This window comes from Elaeis guineensis, chromosome 1, assembly GCF_000442705.2.
Source record: "Elaeis guineensis isolate ETL-2024a chromosome 1, EG11, whole genome shotgun sequence".
Classification (NCBI taxonomy): Eukaryota; Viridiplantae; Streptophyta; class Magnoliopsida; order Arecales; family Arecaceae; genus Elaeis; species Elaeis guineensis.
The window spans coordinates 14,965,045-14,977,412 of NC_025993.2; the positions used below are offsets into that span (position 1 = coordinate 14,965,045).

General features: G+C 35.9%; 1 pseudogene; it reads left to right on the plus strand.

Annotated features, from left to right (window-relative positions):
• The window catches only part of LOC109505517 (WAT1-related protein At5g64700-like), a 30,125-nt pseudogene that overhangs the window by 16,021 nt on the left and 1,736 nt on the right, over nt 1-12,368 (plus strand).

Below are 12,368 nucleotides of genomic sequence, written 5' to 3' on the forward strand. Positions count from 1 at the left end.
GAACATCCTTAAGCACTTAAGAAGGACTAAAGATTTGTTCATGATCTTTGGAGGTGATTCTAAGTTGCGAGTCGAGGGGTATACTGATTCAAACTTCATGTCTAATCCTGATGATAGAAAGTCTACGTCAGGATACATGTTCGTTTGCAATGGTGGCGCAGTTAGCTGGAAGAGTTTCAAGTAATCCATCATAGCAGATTCGACCACGGAGACTGAGTATGTCGCTGCTTCAAATGCTACAAAGGAAGGCTTCTAGTTCAAAAAGTTTATTACAGAACTTGGGGTTATGACATTGGATGCCATGTCGCTGTACTGCGACAACAATAGAGCCATAGCACTTGCTAAAGAGTCAAGGTTTCATCAAAAATTTAAGCCCATCGAGCGACAGTTTCATATCATATGCAACTACCTCGAAAAGAAACATGTCAAGGTGTGAAGAGTAGACTCCATAGACAATGTGACAAACCCGCTGACTAAGCAGTTAAGCCAACCAAAAATGGAAGTCCACCTTTAGAAGATGGAACTTAGATTTGTGGCCAATTAGCTTTAGTCCAAGTAGGAGATTGATAGATGTATGTTTTAGAAGTCAATATGACTGACACATTGTAATAAATCTAAGGTATAATTTTATACTTAATATATTGATATGATCAATAAAAGAATAAGTTCTTTTTCATTCAAGTGTGATGTGTCCTTGAATTATCCATGAAATTAGTTTCGATACATATTCTCAAGATATTGAGAATTAGAGACATGTATTTAATTCCTAAATACTTTCGATCATAGGATCATCATGAGGACGGTGATAGATCCGAATAGATTGACGCATAAATCACTTCCTTCAAGATAGATGAGTCTCTGATCTATTATGTAGAGACACAGAGCGAGGAGTGAGGATAGTTGTTAGAGAATAATTAGTACTGAGCGTGACCATACGAGAGATCATTTGGATTTCTATTCGATCCTCAGTGATTATCTTGATGCTATAGTTGTGTAACTGATCTTTTGACTTGAGATGGTACTGCTACTCATAGTGAGGCTACTGAAGTTTGATTGACACATAAATATGGATCTCAATGAGCCTTTATAGTGGATGTTGGCGACAGTTGGTCCATCCATTGTAGGAGTGGAGTGCGCATCAAGATAGGATCTATTGATCTTGATAAAGAGGAGTAGTCCTATGAGACTTAACAGGCTATGTCCAAGGGTCTGTGGCCATAGCAGTATGATGGATAGAAAAGAGTTTTCATAGAAGTCACAACTGGACTTGAGCTAATCAAATCTATCATATGACTGATGCTCAGATTTGACGATTTATCTATGACCTGCCATCAAGTCGGGACTCACGATAGAGGGACTGAATCACACGTGAACTACACCTAGAGGTTTATTTCAGTTTTACTGGTTTGCTACTACATACTGCTAAGTGTCACTGGTGGATTGTGAGAGCTCACTAGGATCATTCTAGATCGACAATCCTTACTAAGTTAGAGTGAAATTATTCCGATCCATTGAAAAAAGTTTCAATGATACGATGATAGAGATTATTGATATCTCACTAGCAGATAGAATTAAACCTATGAGGTCACACAATAAAGAGATTAGGCCTGAAATAAGCAATTGAGCTTATGAAGTATCAATTGGATTTAAAAAAATCTATTAGGTTTATGGTAACCTTGCTAGCACATGGTTGGACCTAATTTTTTTTTCTGTTGGAATTACTTATTTGATAAGATAATTTTAATTTAATTATTTGCTAATAACCTACATGAATAAGATTCATGAGACTCTAATTATTAGGTGTCTAAGATTATGGATCACAAAAATTAAGGATGCAAGTCCCTAATTAATTTTCTTGATAGTTATTCTTGGGTGCCACTTTGATTTGATCAAGTTGGATATGTCCATTGATTAGAGAGCTTTTAGTTCTCCTATGAGGCATCACTTGGGTGTGTTTTGAGGTGTTTAATTATGGGTGCAAGAGTTTCAATTTTTGACGCCTAAAGAGTCTCCTAAAGTAAGTTGGATAACTTAAGTTAATAGGAAATCCAACGCAAGTAGGACTTGTATTATGAGATTGAATAGGATTCAATCCTTATGCCTATTTAAAGGGACCTTCCCCTAAGATCCCTAGAGCATCCAAACTAGCAACCCCACATACCAAAAGAGAAGTCCCACATCCTCTCTTCCTCTCCCTTTCTCTTTCTTTGGACGTCCCACACCCCCTTTCTCTTAGGATGCGCATCCCAAGGAGTCCCATGCCCAAAGGCTGTTGGGTGCCTCTTCCTTGCTAGTTTCTAGCATTTGGTAGTAGCATATATCAAGGGAAGAAACTCTAAAGAAGAGGAGAAGAAGAAGATCAAGGAAAGAGATCAAGTGTTGATCACGATCCAGGCTTTATTCAGATTCAGCAGGCTGAATTTTGAAGAATAAAAATTCAGATTAAAGAGGACTATTCCAGGTTGATCCTGAGTGGATACTCATAGAGATCGGATACTTGTACGGCTAAAAGAGAACCTCTTCTCTTTCAGATCTATATTTGAAGAAAAAGATTGTGAAACAGTTATGTGATTTGATCACAATCTGAATTTCAGCATATATCAATTTCAGCATATGAGATAGATCTATGTGGTTTTATGTTTTCATGCATGCATAATTTAGATTAAAAGTGTTTTAATCTTGTTCTCTACTGTGGTGTTTAGAAAATAAAATTTTTGAAACACATATACATGCACCAAATTCTGAATTCCAATATCTTTCTTTTGAAGATCCATTTACACCAATAGGTATAATACCTTTAGATGGATCTACCAAGGTCCAAACTTGGTTTGAGTGCATTGAATCAATTTATGACTTTATTGCCTCTAACCATTTCTCAGAGTCGATATCTAATATCATCTCATTGTAGGTCTTGGGGTCATCTTCATGTACCCCAATTTTTATAAGAAATATTTTCTCTACATCCTCTAAAATAATACCGAAGTATCTTTCAGGAGGATAGGAAACCCTACTAGACTTATGAGGTGGAAAAGGAAGTGTGTTGATTGGCTCCGACTAAATTGGTTCCTTAGGTTTCAAGGCTCACTGTTCTTCAAAGACTTTCTCTTTGAGCCTAATCTATCTTTCCATGCCTCCATCTTGAATAAACTATTTTTCAAGAAAGACTATATATCGATTCACAATCACATTGTGATCTTTTGGAAGATAATATCCCAATGACTCTTTGAGATATCCAATAAAATGAGCTCTAAACATCTTGATTTTTAACTTGTCCGTCTATTGTCGTTTGATATGGACTGGACAACCCCAAATCTTGAGATGACTCAGATTCAGCTTCTTACTATGCCATTTCTCATATGATGTGGTAGGAACAATTTTAAATAGAATCCTATTCAGTACATATATAGCAGTCAAAATACAATATCTCTAAAAAAAATCAAGAAGGTCTGTGAAACTCATCATAGAACGAACCATATCTAATAAAATCCGATTTCTCCATTCTGAAACCTCGTTGAGTTGAGGTATTCCAGGCGAAGTCCATTATGAGATAATTTCATGTTTCTTGTGATAATCCAGAAACTCCCCACTCCTCGATCTGATTGAAGAGCCTTAAGGGGCTTTTGATTTATTTTTTCACTTCATGTCTGAATCTTTGAACTTTTCAAAGGCCTTAGACTTATGATGCATAAGGTATATATAACCATATCATAAAAAATCATCAATAAAGATAATAAAGTAAACAAAATCTCCTCTGGCTAGCACATCGAATGGGATGCAAATATCAGAATACATCAAAGCAAGTAACTCTGTGGTCCTTTCCTCATGTCCCACAAAGGACAGTTTGGTCATTTTATCTTGAAGGCATGATTCACAGACCAAATATCACTCAAAAGTCAATAGACTCAATAGTTCAATTTTCTTCAATCTATTAATTCTATCTTCTGCAATGTGACCTAATTCAAGGTGCCATAAGTACTTTTCATTCACATTATCTCTAAGACATTTGAAATCTATTGCATTCACATTTTGCTCAACACAATGAACAGAAACATCAACATATAACTGAAAAAGATCATTGATAAGAAAATAATTTTTAACTTTATTATTTCTCAAATAAATACTACAATGATCCTTAAAAAAACTAATTACATAGTCTTCTTGTGTTAAACAAGATACAGAAATCAGATTTCTACTCACAGTAGGTATAAAGTAATAATTTTTTAAAATCAAAATACTCTCTAATGGTAATCGTAGAGGATAAGTTTTTATGGCCACAACAGCAATTTTTGCTTCATTCTCGACACGTAGGATCATTTTTCCATCCCTCAATTTCTTGCTATCCTCAAGATCCTACAAAAAGCTACACAAATGAGCACTAGGTCTAGAGTCAAACATCCAACTGGATGCAAAAGAAACTATCAGATTTGTTTCTATGACGAGCATACCTGCAGAAGGTCCACCTTCCTTCTTCTTCAGTGTTGCCAGGTAAGTAGGGTAGCTCCACTTCTAATGGCCATCTTTGTCATAGTGAAAATATTTTCTCTTTTTGACAGCCTTCTTTTTTGGGACTGCCTTCTTCTCGTTCTTGTTCTCTACCTTCTGCTTCTTCATAGACTTTTTCTTCTTCCCAATAGATTTTCTTTCAGAGGAAGTTCACTCCACAATAAGTATAGAGCCTCTTGAACTCTACAAGGTTCCCTCCATTGTAACCAGCATATTGACCAACTCGTAGATGGTGCACTGGATCTTATTCATATGAAAGTTTATAATAAACTGCCTATATGAATTAGTCAAGGACTGTAGAATTAGATCAACCTACAAGTATTTATCCATGGACATGCTGAGCTTCTCAAGCTCCTCAAGATTCTTGAATATTATCAAACAATGATCGTAGACTGATTGCCCATCATGCATCTTCACTTTGAAGAGTCGCTTGGATACTTCATAGCGAGTTGCATAGCTCTGCTCACCATACAACTCTTGTAGGTGAGTCAGCATCTGCTTGACAATAGTCATATCCTCATGTTAGCATTGTAATTTATTAGACATTTATGCCAATACATAAGACCTAACCTTGTTGTCATCGTCCAACCACTTCTCATGAGATGCTCTCTGATCAACGATCGGACAGGCTGGTAGAGAGAGAAGGTCCTGGTCAAGGACATAGGCCAATTTTTCAAAACTTAAAATGATTTTTATGTTTCAGAGCCAATCCTTAAAATTCGATCCGATCAACCTGTTGGTATCTAAGATACGGGCTAGGAGATTTGAAGTAGACATTGTTCATGTAGAGAGTCAAAGTTTCTAGTTAGATTTTATAATTGACTTAACTAATTTATTTTAAAATTTTAATTTTAAAAATAAATTAAAGCTCTCACTATTTTTTTGATTTTTCACACTCTCTTGGAAGAGAAACGAAGACCTCCATGATTAAGAGTCTTTAGTGGGTGCTACAGTCTCACCAATAGACTCACCACCTAATCTAACAGTTATTGATGTTGGGTCAATTGATAAATAGATAACTCTTGTCTAGTGTTTCTCCAAATACATTGCAGCTAACTTCGGTCTATAATTTATGAGCTTCACTGTGTCCAAAATATTGGCCCACTCTTTAGTTAAGTCAGACCCACCATTTGCGAGAAATAGAGCTATCATCAGGACTCTCACCATGATCGAAATATTAAGCCCAACCCCTTCTCTACTCCACAGCATCTCATGCCTAATAGTCATGGCTGCATCTTTTTAGTGCAACTGAATCACTGTATCCAGCCGAGAACAATCAACCCCTGGTAGAGCCCTTCCAACTACAATGGTGGAAGACCACTAGACTTAATATTTTTTTAGAAAGATTTAGTTCAGGTCTCATCCTTAATTAGTCAAAACAGTTATGACTAACCTAGTGACATAGGCTAGCTCAAGTTCAACAAGTCAATCTAATACAGAAACTAAACTTCCAAAATGGTCAAGTTAAGATGTGTGGGAGTCCCCCTGTTGCTTTTCTTAGACACCAACGTGGTTAGTCAGATTAGCCAATACAACCAATTAAAGAACTACCATCTATGTACTTAGACACCAAATTGGTTGATCAGAATCAATCACGTTAGCCTATAGACCTAGGCTCAAACCACTGAGCCGAATTAGGTCTTAAGTTGATTGATAATATATGGCTGTTAATCGATCTAACCAAACTTATAACTATTGAGTTGGTCTGAAGCACTCTTGACCCAAACCTAATTAACTCATGAGTCGGTTTGATCAACCGCTCCCACTAGATCTAATTGAGCTACTCACACCTTTGACCTATGATTTATAAAATTATGTCAGATCTGAATTTCTAATTAGATATTTTAATTTCATCTTTAATTCTTAATTAAGTTTATGGGTCTAATTCAGATGTCCAAATAATTTAGACTTATTTGTGTCACATACAAGTTTTGTTCATAGGACTGGGTCGACTCACCATGAAATTGAGTCAGCTCCGTGCATTTAGTCGCTCAGCTCAAGGACTGAGTCAACTAACCTATGACACATAGAAATCCAATTGACCTCGGCCTGAAAACTTAGTTGGCTCAGTTAGAAACTGAGCCGACCCACTAGGACACTGGGTCGACTCAGACAAGGACCTAGTCGACCCAGCGAGCATGCCAGCAGTAGATTTCAGGGTTTCATAATTTTCTTGCTTTGATCCATGTATGCATCACAAAAATAGTTCTAATTTAGATTTGAAAATCCTTTTTCATATCTAAACAACTAATCATGCATCACAATCAATCAAACCTAGGGTTTCGAATCTAGGGTTTTGCAAGAAAATTAAGTTCTTTCCTTTTGCTTTTCTTCGTCATGGGATATAACTACATGGCACCCCTACATACCATAAGAGAACCCTTTTGAATGGGCAAGAGAGGGACTTAATCCCTACTTTCTCTTATGACCAGACAAGCCTGGTGATAAACCCAATTGGAGCACTTGGCTATTTGAAAATTAACTAGATCTAATCTACTACATATCACATATGTAAAATCTAGTTTTAACATATCATATATATAAGAACTACATTAGACCTAGCTAACACATGCTAAAAAATAAATCTAAACAACTTTAGATCTACTGACAACATTAGATCTTATTTGATCAGATTTGATTTTGATCTATTTTTCAGACTTCAATCTGGCTCTGATCCTAGTTGAAGGATCGGGTTATGCACCAAATCAGATCGGATTAGAGGCAGCGAAATTTCAAAATTTTTGATCCAATCCAGCTCGCCATTCATAGATCTAAGTCAGATCTAAAGCATAATAAATAATATATTTAATAATAAAAATCTGCATGCAAAAGATAAGAGGTAATCTCATTATCATGTGCTGGTAGACGATCTCCACAATCGATGATCTATGATAATGTTGAGGTCTAGGCTTTTGAGCTGCGCATGTGCCCGACCTCCACAAGTATCCACTCGGACCTCCATCTAGAACTCTTTCTCTAGATCTGATCCACCTTCTCCAAGATGGATGTGGAGCTCTTGATCAATGATGATCTGATTGCTAGGACTGTCAGATGCAGCCTTCTTCGACCTTCAGTTGGACAGTGTCTGAAGTCCTTCAAGCATGCTCGAGATCAGCCCAACACATTTAGGAGTGAGAAATGACAGCCTACTCTAGGCATGTGGATTAGAGAGAGTAGGTGGATGGAAATGGCCTAACACATTAGGTGTGAGAGATGTGAAGGTGGAGGAGAAGAAGGGTTTCGGACTATGAATGCATTAGCTACAGAACCCACTTGAAGGGGTCCTTATATAGACCCAAACCCTAAACCCTTCAACATGGAGTGGCCCCATTTGAAATCAAATTTCAGATGGGGCATCCCAAAAAATTCTCCACCTTATTCTTTCTCATCCATAAGGTGCAACGCCCATATTCTATTCTCATTTCATCAGTGAAACATTTTCATAAGAAGGAGAGATAGCATGGGGTGGTTATCCATTCAAATTTCAAGTGGATCATATCTCTTATTTGAATTTGAAACCTTTTCAAATTTAATCTTTGAATTTAAATAAGGCAACCACCTAATCACTAAATTTAAATTTGAACATTTCAAATCTAAACTTAAAATTTAAATAGGCAATCTCCACAACTCCCTATTCTTATCCACATGGGATGCACGCCCCTGGATCTCATCCAAAAGGGGCATGCATCCCTTCTCAAGGTGAACATATGGAGAAAAGTGAGAGGGTGACAACAAGATATTGCTGCCCCTCCTTATCCCTTCTCATGTGCCCATTTGACTTTCAAATGGGTGTAGGTCCTTTAAAATTTGAATCAAATTCAAATTAGACTGAAGAAGATTAAATGAAACCAACTCTTGGTGCCAAATTAAGAGCCCAACTAGATTAGGCTAAAGCCTATCCAATAGAAAAATCCAATCTAGAGAAACATGGGTCAAATTAAGTGCTAGCATGAATACCTTAGACCCAATTGGACCAATTGAGTCCAATTAAACAATCCTAGACCCAAGTCCTTTGTTGTGTGACCCCATAGCTTTGATTCTGTATGGTAATGGTACATGTTGTGATCTCTATCAGCAATATCATCGAAACTCTTTTTGATAGATCAAAATTCTTTTCAATCAAGCCAATTAGAATTATCGATCATCAAAATAATTCTAATTGATCCCACAATCTACCAGTGACACATAGCAGTATATAGTGACAATCCATCAGAACTACATAAGAACCTCTAGGTGTAGTTATTGTGTGATTTGGTTCTTCTATTGTGAGTTCCGACAGAATCGAGATCAAGATAAACTCATCAAACCTCATATCTATTATATGATAGAATCATTCAATTTGAGTCTGATATAAAATCTAATAGAAACTCCTTTATATCTTTCACACTGCCATGGCCATGGGCTTTTAGACTCAACCTCATGATTTATATAGGTCTACTCCTCCTCTACCAAGATCGATAGATCTCATCTCGATACAATCTAATTTCTATAATTAACATACTGCAACAGACATACATCTCAAGACTCTATATAGCTAGGAGGTCGAGTTATGATGTAATCAAACTACAGCACCCTCAAGGTGAACTGTGGATATATCTAGGTCAAATAACTAGACACACAATCGTAGCTATGAATAATTCACTGATGAGAAGGTAGATATCCTTATGACTGTTCATAATTGATCACGCTCAGTACCTTTGTTCTTAACAAATATCTGTACTTTCACTCTGATGTCTCCACACTATAAATTCAAGACTTATCTATCTAAAGAAAGAGATCATACACCAATCTTCTAAATCAATCACTGTTCTAGTGATGATCCTACAATCGAAAGTAATTTATGAGTTAACTAAGATTAGCACATATCTTGAATTCTCAACTCTTGAAAATATATATTATCTTACCCATTAATCCAATGGATGATTCATAGATACTATTAAATACAATGTGAATGAAAATAATCTAATTTTATTAATATCAAAGTCAAATTATAAAATGTGTCCTTAAAAGTGTTTTACAAGTGTCAGTCAATCTACCTTCTAAGGTATACATCCAACAAAATCCATGATTTTTCTTTGATTTTTTGGTGGAGGGTCTTCAGGATGTTTTTCCAATGAACTAGCCATTTGACCTCATAGAGACAAGGTAAGGCCGAGGTCCTTTTTCCTTTCTTCTGGTCAGTAATGGTGCCACCATTGCTAAGTTTTTTACCAACGAGGTTTCGGATATGTGTGGAACAAGTCCATCCTCTGTTTCTTCTTCTCTTTTTCTCCCATCAAGCTAGTCATTGTTGCTAGATATGGGCTGCACTTGGATGGTTGAGGTTAGTGTCATCGGGATTTTGCCAGTGTCAGGGGTGGTCACCACCCATGTCAGGGGTCAGGCCATGGGTGGGTGGTTGTCTAAAGCCATCCACCCTTGTTTTACAAAACAAGGAGAAGAAAATGAGAAAAATAGAGAAGAGAAAAAGAAAAAAAAAGAAAGAGAAACAAAAAGAAATTGATAAGGGAAAAAAGGGAGAGTTTTTCTCTATCCTCTCTCTACTTTTTGTCTCTATTTTCTCTCTCTATGAGTTTCTCTCTCTTCATGGATTTCTCTCTCTACAAATCTCATAAATCAATAAAGGGTCTAGATGTTTAGGGATACTTAGATTGATCAATTAATCCTGGGAGGAGTCTTGAACCTACAGTATTAAGATCATTTACCATAATTTTGTGTCATCTCTAATCATCTTTGATTTTTATGTTGGACCTTGATCATGTATAGGTGCAATTGTTTGCACAAGGTGTCGAGTGGAACACTTTGTTTTCGAGTTCATAGGTCGAGAAATATTTCATCGATTATTGTGTTTAATTCAACCATTGGTAGGGATAAGTGTTCTTCAATACAATCATCTATATGATTATTTAATTACCTATATAGATGTACTTACATGATTGTTGTATATTTTATATGTACTAATATGCATTTTATGTTTTGATGAGTTGATGTTGCATGGTTGTAAGTATTTAGTGTCTAATCATTGATTTTATATTGAGTAAAGAAGATAATGATTTAACATAATTGATGGGGTATGGACAGATTTAGGTTAGCCTGTCATACAAAAAATATGGTATATATGCTAGATCAATCTCAAACTAGGATGTGACATTATTTTGGCATACCCTGGACTGGAGCATGACTGTGACTAATCTAATACCAAAAATCAGATTATAACTTTAATAATATGAATGAGGCATGGGTAGTATTTGGACTGATTAGCCATGCAAGAAACATGGTGTGTGTGTGCGTGCTAGGTCAGCCTCGGGTCAGGGCACAGCATTATGTTTGGTCTACCATGGACCAGAGAATGGTTGTAGTTGATCTAACATTGGAAAGACAAACATAAATTTGCATAATTGTAAGCATGGGGAAAGGAGAGCATGTAGACTAGTCGGCTATGTGTGAAATATGACATATCATCATGGGCTGAGATGTTTTGGTCTACCATGGCTTGGAGCATAGTTGTGACTAGTCCAGTACCGAAATTAAATAAAAATGATGAATCATGTTTAATTGAAAGATATCTGGATGAGTCTGCAGGTGTAAAATATGGTATTATGATATCAGTCATAGGCTGAGATGTAGTTGCCGACCACAGATGGAATATGGTATATGTTTGGCCTACCACAGGCTGGAGCATGAACGGGTCTAGTCCAGTGCCAAAGTGATAATGTGATCATGATCCAACTATGTTAATCGGATAATGACAACAAAAATCATTGGAATATTGTTGAATCGAATTGTTGTTTATAAATCACATATACCTCGAGCTTTCTATATGGTGATATGTATGTGACTAAGTGGCTATACAATTAGACTTGATGTGCATATTAACATGGCTTATATATGTACAATTAATAGCATACATATGTTGTTATATTGAACATTATTCAGATTATTGATCTATAAATCATACTGTTTATTATCGGCTAATATTATCATAAAGGTATTTCATATTCATGTTGGTGTGAGTGTAAAGGATTCTTGTTAGGTTGTAAAGCTCACACCCTCTTGTTTCTTTAGACTTGTAAGATGCATAGCATTGGTTGGGATGTCGTGGAGCTCGAGCGATGGAGTTTTTAGTTAGTTAGTTAGTTGATTTTTTGATATCAATGTTTCAATCTAATAAATATTATTCAGTAAAGATGGATTAGTTTGATATGATAAATATGATTAAAATTTTATAATTCTTTCATAACTCTTAAGACTTATTTATTATTTAAGGCCTTGCATAATCTCTAGGGCATTGCTCTAGGATTCATGTGGCCATGTCACGTGGTTGACCTAGGTGCTAGGTCGGAGCGTGATATATATTTATACGGATATTTGAATTATTCTGATTATTTGATATGAGATTTCATGTTTTATATTTTTACTTGGATATTGCTTATTTTTATTTTCAAATTATATTATTTCATTGGTCTGGATGTGTGGAGATTTCTATTGGACTATAAAGCTTACAACCTTCCTCTTTTCTTTTTCAAAGTTATGGGATGTTTGTACTTGACTAAGATCAAATCTTGATTTGAAAGGATTGATTAGATAGAGCACTATCAATATTAATGGGATGATCAAGTTTTATAATTTATAAAAGATTTAATATTTATTAATGTAAAATATTTGTTATGAATTGAGATCAACAATGTTCAAGGGATTTTGAGATTTTGACAAATTTTAAGGTTTTGCATATTCTTTAAGGCCATATCCTAAAGAGTGTATGGCTATCGCATGGCCGATCCAGGTGTTAGGTTCAAGGCATGATATTTGTTCAATATACTTCATAATGACATGAACTTTTGTTGAAGTAGTGCCTTCCAAGCTTA